This window comes from Gossypium hirsutum, chromosome D13 (assembly GCF_007990345.1).
Source record: "Gossypium hirsutum isolate 1008001.06 chromosome D13, Gossypium_hirsutum_v2.1, whole genome shotgun sequence".
In the NCBI taxonomy this organism is placed as follows: domain Eukaryota; kingdom Viridiplantae; phylum Streptophyta; class Magnoliopsida; order Malvales; family Malvaceae; genus Gossypium; species Gossypium hirsutum.
Genome location: NC_053449.1, coordinates 53,747,441 through 53,767,568, shown reverse-complemented (window position 1 = coordinate 53,767,568; position 20,128 = coordinate 53,747,441).

Sequence of the window (20,128 nt, the reverse complement as noted above, 5' to 3'; positions counted from 1 at the left end):
ATATTTGACTACTTTATTTACTTCTTTATATCCAAGAAATTAATTTCACAATCACCAAATATATGAAATAATACATCATGTCTTTTTCACCAAGTAAATTGTAGTAAAGAGGCCTCAAATCTCTTGGTGAAACTAGACAACATATTTGCTATTTGTCATAGCTTCTTTTCAAAGTCAATACACGACTTTAATTTTTTTCTTCTTCTTCATAGTCAAATAACATTACTTTTTCAACACACCTTATATATACAAAGGTGTAACATATATAGTCATATTAGAGGACGACCATCAATTGCCCAATCATGTGATTATAAAATCACACATTTATTCACCCTTCACCATGAACATTATCAATTATTTTCTAACTATGATTAAAATCATATCCATAATGTAAATAGGCCAAATAGCATTCATATTGCTATTTCATACTCATGAGATCTTTGATTCATGGCTTCCAAAGTAAATTTCTAAATTTATTACATCTCAAAACTTTATAGAATTATGAGTTAATAGATAATATCTAGGCCAATAAAAAAAACATGTGCACCATTGTAAATATCCATAGTATGATCTAAATTTCAAATATATGATTATCACGTTATATATACCACTAGAAAATTTCATACTAGAATAGTGATTTTATTATATAAGTCAATGTTTTCCACTATTTTACATTAACTAGAAAAATTAACCATGCATATGCATTTGACTTATTTCATTTTTAGTCAAAACCACTTCTAGTTCAAATTTTATAACGTAAAAAAATGCAATCATATATTTAACCCATTTAGTTTAAGGTTATTTAACAAAAATAAAAATAAAAATTATTTATATTATATGATCATCTACAAACTTTCATTTTTAACAATGAAACTAATGTCTCATCAATATCATCCAAATGCTAGTTACTAATATCATGATTTGAATAAATAAATAATTCCATATCTCAAGTTAAATATATATCAAGATGAAAAAAGAATACTTTTGTACCAAAGAGTTTTACTCACAAATTAGATGGAACAAGTTATATTTCAATTCTTCAAACTTATTTTCTATTTATAAACCATTAATAAGAGCCTAAGTGATTCTTTAAAAATATTCACTTTTTAAGTTTCACTTTTTGGTTTAAAAAAACCATTCATCCTGTTATGAATCTCTAATTAAGTGGATGCCTATCAAGATTAAGATAAGTTTTGATGTATTTAAATTCTAATAGTCATTAGAAGTAGATCTCTACTTCATTTATACTTCTCATGCCTATAAATAGAGACTTTGGAGAAGCTTTGTAAATATTCCGATTGATCAATAAAATACGCTCTCCCATTTTCTTTGTTTTTTACTCTCTGTCTATTTATTTTATAACAAGTTATCAACACAATTCTCTTTTAATTGCTTTTCTCCATAAGTAATAAATTTTTTTCCCTTTCACCAAGCCTTACCCCTTTCAAGCAACAACCAATGCAATAACCGGTCACTCAAATTTGCTACTCAAGCTGTTGTCGATTGCCTTTTAGAGCTACTGTTATTTTAGTCTTCAATTGAGGCCTATGCATTATGGGTAATCATTATGCAAAGACATTTATATAATCCTTACATGGTATGTTTTTCTCCTTTGTTGATTGATTTTTGGTAAAATTATTTTATGAAAAATATTATTACTTTAAGGCTTCTTTTAAACTAAGATTCTTTTATTAAATTATAGTATGTATGGTATTTTGATGATTAAATTTTTTATGATTAAATTATTGTTATTAAATATGCTTGAAATTACTGTATTATATTTTTTAAATTGAATTTATAAATATTTAATTAGAGTATCATAAGATTTTATAATATATATGTGGTATTGAAATTTGGTACAATGTGCATCAGATAACTTTCAAGCATCGTACACGAAAATTTTTATTTTTATTTTTAATGATTTTTTACTATTATATTATAAATGTTATTACGAAAATAAAGTTGTTTTACTACTTGTAAAAGTGCTCGTGATAATAGCTAGGGTGATAACAATGATGTTAAAGAATCTCAGGTATATTTTACTATGATATATTTATTATATCATATTTATTATAATTGGAGACTCATCATGACAACATGAATAGATAGATTTTGATTTGAAATCCACATATGTTTTGCGATGGTGATTATGAAATAAAAATCAATAGAGGCGTTTAGAAGTCTGTCCTACAAATTTGTTGCATTCCGTGAAGTGAATGCAAACATAAAGAAAATAAAAGACATAATCATGGACTATCAAAAGTAGGAACATAGTAATAAATAAGAGAACAATGAGAGTTCTCAAGATAATTTTTCAAAGGGTAAAGATAACTTATGTTATCAATGCGATATGAAATATTATTAGGCTACATACGTGGCGTATCCCAAATATTTTGTTTATGTTAATATTCTTTAAGGAAGGATATGAGAATGCAATAATGAATTCTATCATTACAGATAGAAATTATTTTTGATAGTAGGAAATTAGTTGAAAGCTCCAGAAGAGCTAATGTATCAATATCTAAAAGAACAAAATTTGTGATGGTTAATGCATTGATTTTAAATGATATTCATTGTAATGGATCTCATATTGAAATTGTGAATAAGGAAAATATGAATTGATTGTGACTATCTTTGTGATCTTTTTTTGTCATCATCCCCGTTAAGGGGTTGGAAGCAAAATATTTGACTGTGAAAGATCTACTCGTGAGCAATAGAATATGGTAATTCTATCTAAAGCTGGTTATGACTGGATGCACCTGAAGTTGCAAGTTTTTTAAAACTGTGACTATAACTTTACAATATTCAGAATAAGTTCTCAATTAAAATTACGTGGAAAAATATTACTAATGAGAACATTGCAAGAGAGACCTTATTCAATTTTTCATGATTCAAATGTGCTCCTACGGTAGCAATATCATGAAAAAAAATTACTTATGATTGAACAAAAGCTTTTAACCACGAAACCTAACCATTCCCTCAAGAGAATGTAACAATATGTAATAAATTCGAAAGACATAATCTTTAACTTGGATGTAGTAAATTGGACTATTGTAACACCCTAAACCCGGCCTGGACGTTATGGCCGAATTTGGCGATGTCACATGGTAGTGTGTTTGAAAATCGTAGGTTGTGTTGGAAAACCGTAACTTTGCTTAAAACAATTTCCACTTAGAAACTTTTAAGAATGTCTTATTAATTCCAAAGTCGTGTTACTTAATCAGTCGAAAATTTCCAAAACATTTAATCTATGCGGGAGCTTTTATGACAGTTTGCGTATTTGAGTATATTTTGTTAAAACGTTTGATTCATTTTGAAAGCTCAATTATTCCTATCACTAACAGTTATAAACCAAAACAATATAAATCCCAAATTAAAAATAAAAATCCAAAGAGGCCATTATTACACTAAAATACCCCAAAAATAAAATCAAAATTATAATTAAGTACTAAGTCGAATTAAATAGGTCGTGTGGCCACCGCTGAGTCCTCCGTCGCACCGATTCGCCAATGTCTGGGGACTACCTGTACAGTCAAACCAGAAGGGTGAGTTTACGAAAACTCAGTGTGTAATCCCATATAAAGCAAACAGACAGAATGCAATCATAGTCTGGGCCTAAGCCATTTTCAGTGATAGAGACAATACCAGTTTGGGTTTTAGCCCATCTTAGCACACAAGCAATCATGTGTTTGAGCCTTGGCCCATTACAGTAACAATAATCAGTACAGTAACAGATTATACGGTATACAGGTCCTACCTAGCCAGCCTCTACACCCCATCTTCGTTCAACCCTACACTCCATGTGGGGATACAATCAACCCACCCATCCCTACACTCTAAAATGTACCGAACGCGGCACTAGACAGTAATTTTACAGCTGAGCTGCCAACAAATTAGGCTCAAGGCTTTTTAGTACACTTCCTTTGATCAAAATAACCCCCACCCAATGCAATGCATCATAAAGACATGTCATGACATCATGTAATAATCGGTATAGGGTATTTAGCATGCTCAAGATACATACATACATATCTATCTCATATAGGCATATAACAATCTTTCAATCATTTCAGTCAATTAAGGGTCTAGGTAAACTTACTGACAATACAGTAGGTTCACAGTCGACTTGGGCGACCCGTGCAACCTTAGCAGTCAAACAGTAAAAATGAGCCCACAGGCCCATATTGCAAGCCTAAGTAGGCCCACACAGCACAAAATGGCCTTGGTCGTGTGGTTTACACGGTCTGGCCCAATATTCTCACATGTTCGTGCGGTTAACCTGTGTGGGGCCTATGCGCCAGTGTGGCCCACACAGCCCAATTCAACCCGGCTCATGATTTGCACATGGCCAGCCTTGTCGATCACACTCACATGTTCGATCACACGGCCTACCACACGGAGGGCCACATGCCATGTGGTGTTGACAATCACATTTTTTGACTTTTCGCCGATTTCTATTTTCAGAGTTGTGTTTACACACCTAAACCATTTTTGATGCGTTTGTATACCGAAGCAGTCTAATACCTATCAACTGATCGAAAACCACCAGATTAATTTCTTAAAATGCATTCAAACCGAATAGGAATGAATAACTCATTATAATATGCAACCTTCAAACTTACCCACGACTCTCGGATGATCGACTAAGGTTCCACTCGCGTCTGGTCTCTTCCTCCAAAATTCGCTACTGTCCAAGAAGATAAAGAAAATAAAAATTAAAACCCTAATGGCAACCATTTGCCAAAAAAACCAAGAACTCGCTTACCAAAACCACATGCACAAAACTGCCAAAGATAGAGACAATAAACACTATTGCCGTAGAATGGAGAGAAAATTTTGAGAGGGGGAAAAGATAAAGAAGAAAGAGGAATAATTCGACACCCACTAAACCAACACAAAATCTCGACAGCACTTTAGGAATGGGTGTCCTAACAAAGAAAAGAAGCCGAAATTTGAAAGGAAGATCAAATACGATTTGGCTAGGATAAAGAGAGTAAGAAAAATGTTCAAAAATTAAGCAAGAACCAAAGGAATTCGGTAGCAACAAAAGGGAAAAAAATCGACAAACAGAACCCAAAAGTAAAAAAGAGAGAATGGTCAGAAAACTGAAAGAATGAGAGAGAGCGGCCGAATTTGCCACAACCAATTTCAGTTCTATTCAACCTCCTTCCACCCTTATTTTTCTCCCCAAATCACTCCACCACAAACCCCTCAACCACCGAATTCAAACCCACTCAAACTCTTCAGAATTTCAGTCAAACTACAGCACCACACGACACAAGCAGTAAAAATAAATCCCATGTTTGCACAAGTATTCGAACTCCTAACCTCATGCTCATTTGCCTTCCACTTAACCATCAAACCAGCAGGCCCATTTTGACATATTTCATCAACATTTAATTATAAGCCTACTGATTAGAGATAGAGGTTTTATTCAATTAAAACTAAAATTTTTGCACAAGTCAAAGCTTGAACCCGAGACTTATTAGACACTCCTAAAACACATAACCACTGAAATAGACATATATTTGTGTAACAAACCTACAAAAATAAATATATAAGGGATTTTTGGGGTGTTACAACTATACTAATAGTCATGAAGGATTGTCGTAATAAATTTTTTCACCACTAGAAGTGGAAAAATGAAGAAAGCAAGAAAAGAACAAGAATTTCCAAGAACTTTTTAAGAAGAGAGACAATTTATTTATGAAGAGTCATTGGTTATGTACCTATTGTACACTTGGAAAATAAGATCCACTCTTAAAGTTTGCTATTAGTAGATTTTGATTGGATTCAAAGTCTACTACTGAAGTTTAATTTGCTTTCTTATCGTCAAGACTCATCGTAGAATAAAAAAAAGTACGTCTTTAGATATTAAATTAACTTGATATATGGTTTAAAGATTTGAGATGGTCTTCTTTTTAAGTTTTGATTACATGGATTACATATTGTTTTAAGCATTTCATTTGTTCATCAAAATGAATATTAACTGATTTATTTATGTCGCTATTGTAGGTTTTATAATTAAATAATATATTTGAATAAAACATATCTAGTATGCAAATTTGTGTTAATAAACCAATGAATTTTATGATTATTCGAACTTGATTTAGTTCAAATAATTGTTATAGGTAGTCATTCATACATTTTATCTTATTCCATGTGTTAATTATTTAGAGAAATGGCATGAGCAATTGTAAATGGAAAGTTCTATGAGCTAGAATGGTTAAATTTTGAATTAAATTTTATGCATGTTTATGATGATGGTTACAAAAAAAATTTGCTAGTTTTTCATTATATCATATTTTTATTTTGAGATGTGACATTTATTGATATATTCAATATAGGCTTGTTTCTATACATGACCTAGGCAATTATTCTTGGTAATTAACTAATTATGCAAAACTCTTGTTAAAAGGGTTTTAAAAGTATTTTGAATCGAACTCGAGACTTCTCACACCCGAAGCGAGAATCATACCACTAGACCAAATGCCCTGTATTTGAAGATTTTGGCATATTTCCTGAAACGAATATAACATATAATTATTTGGAAATCATATTTATTAACTTAGTGGCATTATAGACTTCACATTGATTTAGACATTTTCAGTAGTAAATGTCACAATAGTACTTATATGTGGATACAAAGTAAAATGAATGATAGTAAAATTATCAATTTGTTACAATTTAGTACAATTGAAACACATGTTAAAGTAAACCAAAAGTATAATGATACAAATGCATTTACTACTTGGCGTGACCAGTTAGACCATCCTAGATCATGTATGATGCAAAAATTAATTGAGAATTCATATGAATATTCATTAAAGAACCAGAAGATTCTTTAATTTAAATAATTCTCATTTTTTTGCTTGTTCTCAATGAAAATTGATTGTTAGAAACTCACTAGCTAAAGTTGAGATTTAATGTCTTACTTTTTTGAAATGAATATGGGCTCATTCAGCCACCATGTGGATGGTTTTGATATTATATGATTTTGGTAGATGTATCAACAAAATAATCACGTATGTGTTATCAACTTGCAACCTGTCGTTTGCAAGATTGCTTGTTTAAATAATTAATTTCAGATCATGGAATAAAGACAATTTATCTTGTTAATACTGATGAGTTTATATCTCAGACTTTTATTGATTGAGTTTGAAAATTTTTTATAAAAGTTTGTTATTTATGCGCATAATGGTTTAGAGAAATTATTGATTGAACGCCTCTAATTAATGTCTAAGCCATTACTTATAAGAACTAAAGTTCCTATTTCAACATGAGATTATATTGATTTACGTGCTGTACGCATCAAGCCAATAAGTTATAAATACTCCCCATTACAATTGGTTTTTGATCAAGAGCTAAATATTTCTCCACTTTGAATTTTTTTATGTGGGTATATGTTCCAATTGCTCCACCACAACACACAAAGATGAGTGAATCCTAAAAAAAAGTTGGAAATATATATTAATTACAAGTTTCTTTGTACTATTAGATGTTTTAAATGTATGGGAAATTCAATTATGACATGACTTGTGATTGCAATTTTGATTCGATAGTTTTCCCGACATTAAGGGGAGAGAAATAATAACTTATAATGAGTTAGGGGGAGAGTAATTTGAACCAGCAGTTCAACAAGGATAACTCATTACAAGTTAACTGTCAAATGTATTTACAAACTTAATGAGAATAACCAAGTATTATATACCATATAATATTTTAATTTGAATCAAAGTCTCAGTAGGACAATCAGTTATAATAAATAATAGATTGATAGGTTCCAAATATGAAAATTTTTCTAGATGGTCATATAGTGGAGACATGTGCTCCAAAAGAGACTGAAGACATAATTAATAAGTAAAACTTAAGAAGAGATTCAGGTACCTGAAACTGAATATTAAAATAATGAAAATAAGAGATCTCGATAAGTTATGTCAATTCAAGAAAATGTGAAACCGAATAATAAAAGTTGTCGACAATGATTTTGCATGCAATATTATTATTGAAATAATGAAATAAAAGGAGGATCTTGAATAAATCTATTGAGAAATATAGAAATGGAATGAATTGATCAAAATAGAAAGACGCAACTCAAGTACAATTAAATTCGTGGAGTTTTTGGCTCAGTAGTCCAAATATCTAAAGGTATAATGTAACACCCCTTACCCGTATTCAATACTGGAATAGGGTACGAGGCATTACCAAAACACATGCACTTGTAAACATATTTAACCGAGATATAAAATTTCATCTAAATTAAAACTTTCAAATTATTAACATGCTTTTATAATTATTCATAATATATCCTCAAAATATTATAATCATAATAATTAGGGCTTACAAGACCCGATACATACTCATGCAATTCAATGCTTCATTTCCATTTCCTTCAATTCGCAATTTCTCATGCTCACGATTTAGATCATATCACTAGCAATTTCCATTTAATTCACGTACAATTCAATGACATCAAGTTCAACACTAATACGTGTTTACCATTTAACTCAATGTTTATTGATTATACCATTCAATAACACATTTATGAAATTCTCAATTTTGCAATGAAAATATCACTTTAGCTTGAATAACAACATCGTCCTGATATAAATACACTACCACTTATCCATTTACTTTAATTCTTTTGGGCCCATTTGTCACTTACCATCCTTAATCAAATTAGGGAACGGTTACGGAAAATTGAGTACTTCACTTTCACTTTGCCATAGTATAACTATGGTCTTACGTATGATCACTTATCATTTGTCCCTGATCAGATAAGTGTAGCTAAACTACCACTTATCACTTTGTCACTTGATCAGATAAGTATAGCACTTATCACTTTTTCACTTGATCAGATAAGTATAACACTTATTACTTTTTCACTTGATCAGATAAGTGTAGCTAAAGCTACCACTTATCACTTTGTCTCTTGATCAGATAAGTGTAGCACTTATCACTTTTTCACTTGATCAGATAAGTGTAGCTAAAGCTACCACTTATCACTTTATCTCTTGATCAGAAGTACTCAAATCCGGCGTTCCGCTTAATTTGATCATTTATTCGATTTTCGCATTTTTATTTTACTCTCTTTTCAACACTAAATACATTTCATCATACATTATATAATTCATGAAATTAACATTTAATCATTAAATTTCAGCCATATGAACTTATTATTTCATTATCTTTCCACACTTGTTTCTATGCACATCACACAAGATATAAGCATATCATTCAACCATATTTGCAAGCTAATGTATTTAAACATAACTCTTTTTGGAACTAACCACACAATAAACCATTTCAATGCATAACTTATAAATTTAACGTGGCATAATCTAGCCACTACTTGGCCAAAGTCTAAGCATATACACCAAATATGTTAGCCAAATACACGTATAGCATAAGCATTATAAGCATGAATGAGCACAACATTTATTCATGTATCGGGCTTACCAACATGTGTTAATTCATAAACCATTCATGACATTATTTCATGCCAAATCATATACCAAATATACCATCCACACATACTATAAAACTTTTATTTTCACACATGAGCTTAAACCATGACCAATAATGCACAAATATAAGCATCATTTCTATTTCATCGTTTATCAATTAAAATCAAGCATATGACCAATTATACACAAATCATTCATATATTTCCCAATTTTCCTCCTCCTCCTCTCCATTCCACATCCTTAATGTGTATAACACACTTAAACAACATTAGCTATAATTTCACTATTCACTCACATGTATATTCAAAACTGTTTATCCAAGTCAGAGTCACTAAATTATTTTTATCTGGAGCTACAGAGCTCCAAATTAAGATCCGTTAATTTTCCATGAAACTAGACTCACATATCTTCATACCATAAAATTTTCAGAATTTTTGGTTCAGCAAAATAGTACAGTTTATTCTTTAAAGTTTCCCCTGTTTCGCTGTCTGACAGTTCCGACCACTCTCCACTAAAAATTAATTATCTTATTGTACAGAATTCGGATGATGTTTTCGTTTGTTTATTATAAAAATAGACTCATTAATAATTCTAACCATATAAACTATAACTCATAATCATTTTTGTACAATTTTTAATGATTTTCCAAAGTCAGAACAGGGGAACCCAAATTCATTCTGACCTTGTCTCACAAAATCTATTATATCTCATGATTTACAATTCCATTGCTCACACCGTTTCTTTTATAAGAAACTAGACTCAATAAGCTTTAGTTTCATATTTTATTCATCCTCTAATTAAATCTCTACAATTTTTGGTGATTTTTCAAAGTTACACTACTGCTGCTGTCCAAAACTGCTTTAGTGCAAAATGTTGATTTCCATTTTGCCCCAAATTTTACAGTTTATACAATTCGGTCCTTTCTCAATTAACCCCTCAATTAATCTAATTTTCTCAATTAATACTTTACCTAGATATTATAAGTTGTTACACAACTATTGAAATTCAGAATTTCCACATATAACTCTATTTTCAAACTCTTTTACTATTAGGTCCCAAACATTCACTTTCTATTCAATTCTTTCAATAAAATCAGCATATGAACAATTTAAAGCTCTAATTTCATGATAAATCATCATATAATTCCAGCACATATTCATATCAACTTTCATCTTCTTTCATAAAATCAAAAACTAATGAATTTAACAAGTGGGCCTAGTTGTAAAAGTCATAAAAATACAAATATTTCAAGAAATAGTCAAGAATTGAACTTACTTGTAATAAAAATATGAAGAACCAGCTTGAAGAAGCCCTTTCATGGTGTTTTAGCTGATGAGAATTCAGAAAAATGAAGAGAAATCTAGATAATTCCTCTTTGGTCCTAACTTTATTAAGCAAATTTTGCAATATTCCAATTTTGCCCTTAATTCTTCTTACTTTCTTGCTGATTTCATGCCTTTTCCGTCCAGCCCAAATAGAACTTGGGTCTATTTTCCTTTTAACCCCTCTTCCTTTTATCTTTTAAGCTATTTAATCATTTCCCAAAATTTTGCATTTGTTACAATTTAGTCCTTTTTGTTCAATTAATTATCGGAACTTTAAAATTTTTTAACGAAACTTTAATACTAACTTTTTAACACTCCATAAATATTTATAAAAATATTTATAGCTCGGTTTAAAATCCCCGAGGTATTGATACCTCATTTCAATTCTAATTATTTTAATATTTATTTTTAGTGCACTATTCACTATTTCAAAAATTTTCCTAACTTCACATTTAACTTATACTTACTAAATTAATAATATTTTCTACCCATTTGTCGAATTTAGTGATCTCGAATCACCGTTCCGACACCTCTGAAAATTCAAGCCATTACATTCTTTTTTTCTCGTCGGATTTGTGGTCCCGAAACCACTGTTCCGACTAGGCCTAAAATCGGGCTATTACATATAAAGCCAGTGAGGGTGTAAATGAAGTAGTTTTGTAAAAGCGGAATAAAAATATGAAGTTTTTCACTAAGTCCTGGTATTGCTTATGAAAAGATATAATATTCTTTTGTGGTGGATGCAATAACATTTATATATATTATTTTGACAATTCATAAAAGATTTAACTTGCATCCACTATATAGTAAAGTTTATATTAAAATTCTTGAAGAATTTAGGATGCTAGTTGCATATTGAAATTCTCGGGAAATTGTTCATTTATATGATTTGAAATAATTTGAACATATGTGGTAAATAGTAGTTGAAGGAGGATTATAAAATGATCCAAAATACCTATTTGTGTTTTTATAGAAGAATCATGATTAAAATTTGTTATGATTATTGTTGAAACTCCTAAAGAGATCAAAATATATTTCCCCTAAAATTTCCCTCACTCATGACTTTTAAAAGATTGACGATATAAATGCTTAGCAAATACATTCAAATAGTCATTTGAAAAATTAGTATTCAATATTGAATACGTAGAATATGAGAAAGTATGTGGTGTTTTCATGAAGGGGAGTAAATACGCGTTGTACTCTTTTTCCCTTAACCGATGTTTTGTCCCATTGCGTTTTTCTTATAAGGTTTTTAATGATGCAGCATATTATACGTATTATAGATATGTCTCTTTTTCCTTCACAATGATTTTTTTCCCATAGAGTTTTTATCTTAGTAAGGTTTTAACGAGGCACATTATCTACCAATGGACATCCAAGGGAGAGTGTTATGAATATCTTATTAAGTGGATGTCCATCAAGATCAAGATAAGTTTTGATGTACTTTAAATTCTAATAGCCATTAGAAGTAAATCTCTACTTCATTTATACTTCTTATGCCTATAAATAAAGACTTTGGAGAAGCTTGGTAAATATTCTGATTAATCAATAAAATACGCTCTCTCTTTTGCTCTCCCATTTTCTTTGTTCTTTACTCCTTGTCTATTTATTTTATAACGCATCCAATATTTTAAAAATATTCTTTGGACCAAGTGACGCAACTTTTCGATTTGGGAAGGCTCACTCGAATAGTCATAATGCTTCTGTTGAATAAAAGCATGTTTAACTTTTTTTTTAAACAATGTCATCAACATTCAAAATAAAAGTAACTTTTCGATCTATTAATAGACCCTTTACCAAACGTGCATTTTCATTCCATCTTATTTCTTTCTTTTTTTTTTTTCTTGCATGATATATATTATATAATTTTATACCAATCAACTAGCATTTGAGTTTTTTTTTCAAGTAATTGATGTATGAGACACTCACATCTTTTGCATAATGCAATTTAATAAACACATGAAAATTGAAATCTAATTATGCAATAAATTTGACATACATTTTCTTGCGAGAAACATTTTTTCTAAATTAAAATTTGACAAGACGATTGATCTTTATGCAACCACAATTGTCGATATCCATCCTCATAATACCATGCATGTAGTGGCATGTGAATGTGTAGTAAACAGACAAACCTTTTTTAATTTCTCATTCAAGTAATTTATAATGTTCCAATATCAAGACTTGCAACAACATACCTAACCAGAAAGCACCATACTAGCAACAAAATAATGTACAACATCAAAGGCAAAAGGTCTCACATAACAACACCATAATAGAACAATAGCAAGATGCAAAGACTTTCAATGACCAACAAGAACTAGTAGCATTGACTACAACACCAAAAATTCCCCAACTGAACCACATCTCAACAATAAGTACCAAAGCCAGTCAATTATAATACAATAAATCAAAAGTCTCTTCCTCAACCTAACTTAACACGAAAACAGTAGCATAGGAGACACCAAAAGCATCCACAATTCAACGAAAGACCAAACCAACCAAACAATATATCTCCACCATCAAAACTGAATTATACCAATAATCCAAAAATGTCAAAGATCCAACAACAAAGATTTATTATATTTCCATTGGGATTATGCCCCGCAATATTTTATTTGTAAAATAGTTGTTTTATTGAAGTTTAAATATGCCATAAGTCTCTATACTTTTCATAAGTTTAGAATTTAATCTTTGTACTTTTATCTCTATTTTTTTGGATGAATGATGAACTTCATTAATCTAAGAAAGCAATTAAATTGCTACAAATGAACAAAAATATTGTACAATAACTATTGTAACACCTTATACCCGATCCAATTATTGGATTCGAATATAAAATGTCACATTTTGTTGCTGAAGCAACTCACTTTTCCATTTTTTTGAAAAGGAAACGTAGTGGTAAAATTATTTTATAAAAATTTCGGCAGTATTTTTGCCTATTTTACATAAAACCCCCTGCAAAATTTAGATTTTCACAAAATGTTCACATTCAAATTATCTCCCAAATCAATTCTCAGCACTACGATTTCTCAAAACATATCAATAAACTAGATTTCTATGCTTTACTATTTTATCAAAACATTAGTTATAAAATACTAGCTAAGAAAACATAATGAAAATATTTAAATTCAGTTTATGATATAATATTATATATTTATAAGCCTAGGTACATGCCATTTACATCAACTATAAAGTAAACTCTTCACCAATATTGTTTAAGCTAAACTTCGGCTCTTTAGATACTGCTAGAACGATCTAACGAATCTAACTACCTGCGCACGGAAAAATAAACAAATCGTACGCTGAGCAATTTTTATGCTCAATGGTGCAAATATCATGTAAATCATTACATAAGTATTGGACACAAATTAATTGATAGAAATAAACTAAAACATGATTATAAATATCATTAATAACATCACAATAAAGGAAAATTCTAATATTAATAAAATTTAATATTTTTATATTGACAAATTGAATAAAGAAAATAAGTTTTTTAATTAAATTCAAAATCATGTAATTAATTTAATTTGCACAATATGAAAATTCAAATAAATTCAAGTTTTGTTTTTTCTTTTCTTTCAATTTAGACCCCATACTAAAGTTTAGACTCATAGCCAAATACACGAATCTGCCATCCCGAGTTATTCGGCAACAATGACTATAAGAGTAGTCCATGACTCTCTGGGGATTGGGACTGCCCACGACCCTCTGAGAATTAGGGCTAACAATAATAACAACTGACCGACTTGGCTTTTTCTCCCTCGACCCTCTGGGAATTGGTAAAATCTAAATTCTCTAACATAAAGACTCTATGGCATGCCAACTATATCTGATTTAGTCTAACTTCGTGAAACGGGGTAAAAACCAAAATTCATGATCCATTTCAATTCTATTTTCATATAATTCTCATTTCAATTCTGTTTCATAGTCAAATCACATATCGCCTAATATAAAATAGGCTTCCAATTTGAAACATATTAAATATTTTCTTGCTCAATCATCTAAAATCATAATACTCAAATTCAAATTGTAACCATAAATTCGCTAATTTAGTCTTATGAAAAATATAGTAATCATCTCGAAACATAATTTTATAAATATTAACTAAATTATTCAAGCTCATCCAAAACTCATAAAAATAAAATAAAATAAATATAACTAGTTATATTAAATTAAATATTCTAAAGCTTTATGTAATGAAAATAAGATATTAGCACAAACCGAAGTTTTAATTGCTTTACTCCATTTCTTCGTCTTTCTCCTTCAAGATGTTCACTTCGTTATTAGCTACAATAGGATCAATTCAATAAAAAACATCATTTATCCATTCTAAAGTTAAAACTGATAAAAACAAATTTAAATATGCATGATTATTTATATTTATATTCGCATAGCTTTCGACTCGATTATCTGTTTTCAATTCCGTCTTCACTGGAATACTCACTGCTTCACAAGCTATCATTTAGCACCAATATTACACAAAGTGGCTAATGTTCTCTACTTCCCCTTTAACATGGCCAAATATACCAAATAAACTTTTCATCCATTTTTGTTTCTTTTTCACACTTCCATCAAGCTAGAACTTATCTTCTAATAATTTCCTATCCAAAAATATATCTATTTCACTTAAGTTTTCTAAGCTTCCATCAATGTCCTTTAATGGCAACTTCCAAAATACTTGATAAAATAAAAAACTATTGGTATATATATGTAAAGCAAGCTTCAAAGATTCAAATTTTAAAATTTTTTTGAAGAAAAACCATACCTTACACTTGAATTTGAAGAAAAATTACGGAAGAAATTTTTTTTTCTTTCTTTCCCCCTTATTTTGACGTGAAAAAAAAAGAAGATGAGAAAGATAACATCTTTCTCTCTTTTTTCTCTTATTTATTTATTTATTATAATATTAATTAATAAAATATTAGCACTTATTAAAATATTATTACTTAATTAAAAAAATAATTTAAAAGCCATCATGAAACTATTGATTTTTTTAAGTAATGAAAAAATTGTCATTAAGTCCTTTCCATCAAAATAAAAATAGGATAATTGGACTTTAGTCTCTATACCTTTTTAACTTATTTAATTTAGTCCCTGAACTCGATACTAAATTTTTAACTTAACCCTATCCTCCTACTAATAATCCTCTGTGTTTTCATGTCTGACGGTTTTCTCTAAAAACGATCACAATTTCTTATACTACTATTTATTTATAGATTACTTATTCAAGGACTTCTACCATAAATATTCTCTCTCTCTCTCTCTCTCTCTCTCTCTCTCTCTCTTAAAGTAGGGATGTTACAACTATACTTTAAGTTATACAAACAAATTAACCAATGATACCCCAAGAAGCACAAAATGAAGCATTAATAGGGTCAACTCTATTGATTGGTCTTTCTCCTAAATGAGCCCTCACAATCTCTTTAATATGCACCAATACAACATTTTCAGTCAAGAAAGATGCACCAATATACCTCTTGTTCCTCTATCTCTATATCACATGCTAATATGCACTCCAATCAAGCTTGAGTATAACATCAAGTAAGGGCTTTCTAAGTTTCAATATCACACAAGCTAACTCATGCCTTTAAGTTCCCACAGCCCTATGAATGGAGCAAAGTTGCAAAACAAACTGTCACACTTTCCTTGAAAAACTGCACTAAAAGAAAATGTGATCACATCTTTGCAGCATCCATGCAGAAAAAGCAACAAATATCAACCGAAATCCCAAAAGCTAGCAAACGGTCCCGAGTTGGGAGCCTATTGAGAATGACTATCCAAGCAATAAGAGAACGTTTGAGAATATGTAAAGGGAATCATAACAAATGGTGTCACTCCACCTTCATACCATGAGTTCTAATTGCCTCCCACAATCGAGAAATACTCACTTTAGCATTAGCAAATTGTTAAGAAGTGGCAGCAGCCAAAGGCTTCAATCTAAGCATCCTCCGCTAATTCCAGCTACTCTTTGAAGTAGGAGCCACATCTAGAAAACATCTACCCTTTAACATATATTCACTAACCCAAATGATCCAAAGAGACCTCTCTCTTGCAAGCAAGGCACGGATAAACTGCAAAATACAAGCTTGATTCCATTCTACCACATTTTTTAACCCCAAGCCTCCTCAGATTTAGGTAAATAAATAGTCTTCCAACAAAGACAAGCCCCTCAACCTTTTCCAAAAGAAGCTAAGACAGAATTGACAAAACCTTCTTGAGAACACTCTTAATGTAATAGCTCGTTTTCAGTGAAATCGAAATAGTGGTTTCAAGACCACAAATTTGAGGTCGGAAGAAAATTTATTTTAATATTATTTTATGATCTACCGTATGATAGGAATATCGTATAAAAATTTTTTTAAGAAAATTTTATTGATTACATGTCTAATTAGATGGAAAGGACCAAATTGCATAAAATGCAAAAGTTGATTCTATTAGCTATAAGTATCAAATAGCCATGGAATTCAAAATTGGAGGTCCTTATATGGAAAATATACCATTAAGAGGAGTTATTAGATAAGTGTGGTTAGTCATCAATGGAAAATTAAATAAAGAAAATGATTAAATTGGAAAGTAAAAGATAAAAAGATGATAAATAATAAAGTAAACTAAAATATCATCATTTTATCATCTTTCCCAAATTAAAGACATGGAAACCCTAGTTATGGGTGTTGAGCTCAAGCAAAATATTTTGACTTAATTAGGTATGTATTATTGTCCTGTTTTTAATAATTTTTATATTTCTGAGATCGTAATAGCTTAATTTAGCTATATCGGGGATTAATTTGTAAAGTTATCAAAGTACTAGGGTTTTTCCATGGATGAATATAGTTGAATTATGATGTTTTATGGTAGAAAATGAAAGGTTGTTTATAGATAAGCAACTTTTGTAAAGGGAATTTTGATGAAATTATGATTTAAGGACTAAATTAAAAAGATGTAAAATTCATGAAAAAATTATAAATTTTGTGAAATACATGGGCTGCTATTATGATATATGAAAATCAGTTAGGCTTGGAATAAGGATTAAATTGCATGAATTTCATTTTCCGAGCCTAGGAATGAAATTATAATTAATTAAAAGTATAGGGAAAAATGGTAAGTTTTGCCAAAGATATGAATTGGATTGAATTGAATATAAATTGATTTTAAATTCATTTGTATAGATCTGGATAGATCAAATACAGAGGTAAATCAGGGAAAAGAGAAAGTAATAGATTAGTAGTTTTTATGTACACGAACATTGTCGAGGTAAGTTCGTGCAACTAAATTGTATATTTATATGTTTGAATTGAATTGTATGTATGAAATTGTATTTTTGCTATGTATATGAAATTTATCAGATATCCGACAATGATTGACAAGTATTAAGTCTAGTTTGAACCTTAAAAATTCAATGAATACAAATGACATGTCATTAAGGGTTCCTGATTGGTTGTTGTCTTGCATGTGTTGCGGATACATCACAGCTCTCACGAGCTTGTCGTTATTTAGCTCTTATGAGCATCCCGATATTTGGCTCTCACGAGCTTCTTGATATTGGCTCGCTTGAACTTCCCGATTATGGCTCGATGAGCTTCCCGTTATATGGCTCGAAAGAGCTTCCCGTTTACATGTTTGCATGAGCATTCATGTATATGATTTGAAAGATAACAATTTTATACACCTTGTGTGTACTACCCGAGTATCCATTAATATTTTCAATGATTCAACGGGCAAAATCCTGACAGGAAAATAAAATATGAATTCGAATTGAATTATTACACGTATATAGATGAAATATATGGAATTGATATATGAACACAAGAAGTGGAAAATTATGAATATGGAAAATTGATGTTTGATGAGCTCATACATGTTTATTGGTGTTTATATGACTAACATGATTTTTGAGGATATGTGTTAGGCTTTTGGCCATGTTGTTTGAGATATGTTTTGTATGCTTACCTTATATGTGAAATAATGGTAAGTTAATTTCCGTTATTCTAACTTACTAAGCATTAAATGCTTACTCTGTTTCATTTCCTTTGTTTTATAGTAATTCGGAAGCTCGATTTGGTTGGAAGCTGGTCGAAGCAACATCACACTATCCTTTTGGTTATAACAAAATTACTTTTGGTTATAATGACATGTATAGGGTAATTTGGCCAATGTTGGCTTAAAAGTATTTTGTTGTAAATAGCCATTGAAATGGCTTGAGTTAGATATATTTGATATGTATATAAGTGTGGCTTATCATGTTTGTTATGTTGATGAATGGTTTAGAATAACATGATTAGAGAAATATGCATATGTGTTTATATGGTCGTTTAGGTAAGATTGAATACTTAGGCATATGGGGTGCTATGACATGTATTAAACTTGGTTTTAGCTTAAATTAGATGTCTTGTATTGGTTGGTGAAAGTGTTAATGTAGGTGGAAGACAAATTAGGTGAGAAAAGTGGTATTAGAAATGACCTATTTTTGTCCACACGGGCAGAGACACGGGCGTGTGTCTCAGCCGTATATGACACACGGCCTCATGCTTGGGCGTGTGGCCCCTGCATCTTAAAAATTTCAAAACAGAATGCTCAAATTTGTTCACACGACCTAGCACACGGGCGTGTGACTTGGCCATGTGATCCCTGCACCTATTTAATTACAAGTCAGTATGCTCACACGGCCTAGCACACGGGCATGTGGTTTGGCCGTGTGACCCAAGTTAGAAGTTACACGGGTATGGACACGGGCTAGACACGGCCGTGTGTCCCTATTTTAAATGTCCACACGGCCTGACCACACGGGCGTGTGTCCCCTGCACCTTAGAAAAATTTTGATATTTTGCGAAAAATTTTCTGAGTACCTGGTTTAGTCTCGACTTTTTTCTAATGTATATTTTGGGCCTCGAGAGTTCATATAAGGGACCACATGATTAGTTTTGTTTGGTTTCCCAACTTATTTTTAATGTGTATTTTGGGCCTTGAGGGTTCATATAAGGGACTATATGATTTATTTTGTTTGGTTTATGATATGAATGTCAAATGAAATGAAATATATGTAAATGATCTATAAATTCTGGTAATGCTCTGAAACCCTATTCTGATGACAGATATGGGTTAGGGGTATTACACTTAAGCATTAGAAATTGATGGCTCCAATAAGCTTGCACACTAAATATCACAACCTTGAATCCTATTGGTTAAAGCAACACAGTTAGATCGAGACAACTTCCGAGAAACAAGAGGAACACCAAAGTACCTCACTAGCAGCTTACCAACTTTAAACCTTGTATAAGAAGTGAGACATCTTCCAAGAAACAAGAGGAACACCGAAGTACCTCACTAGCAGCC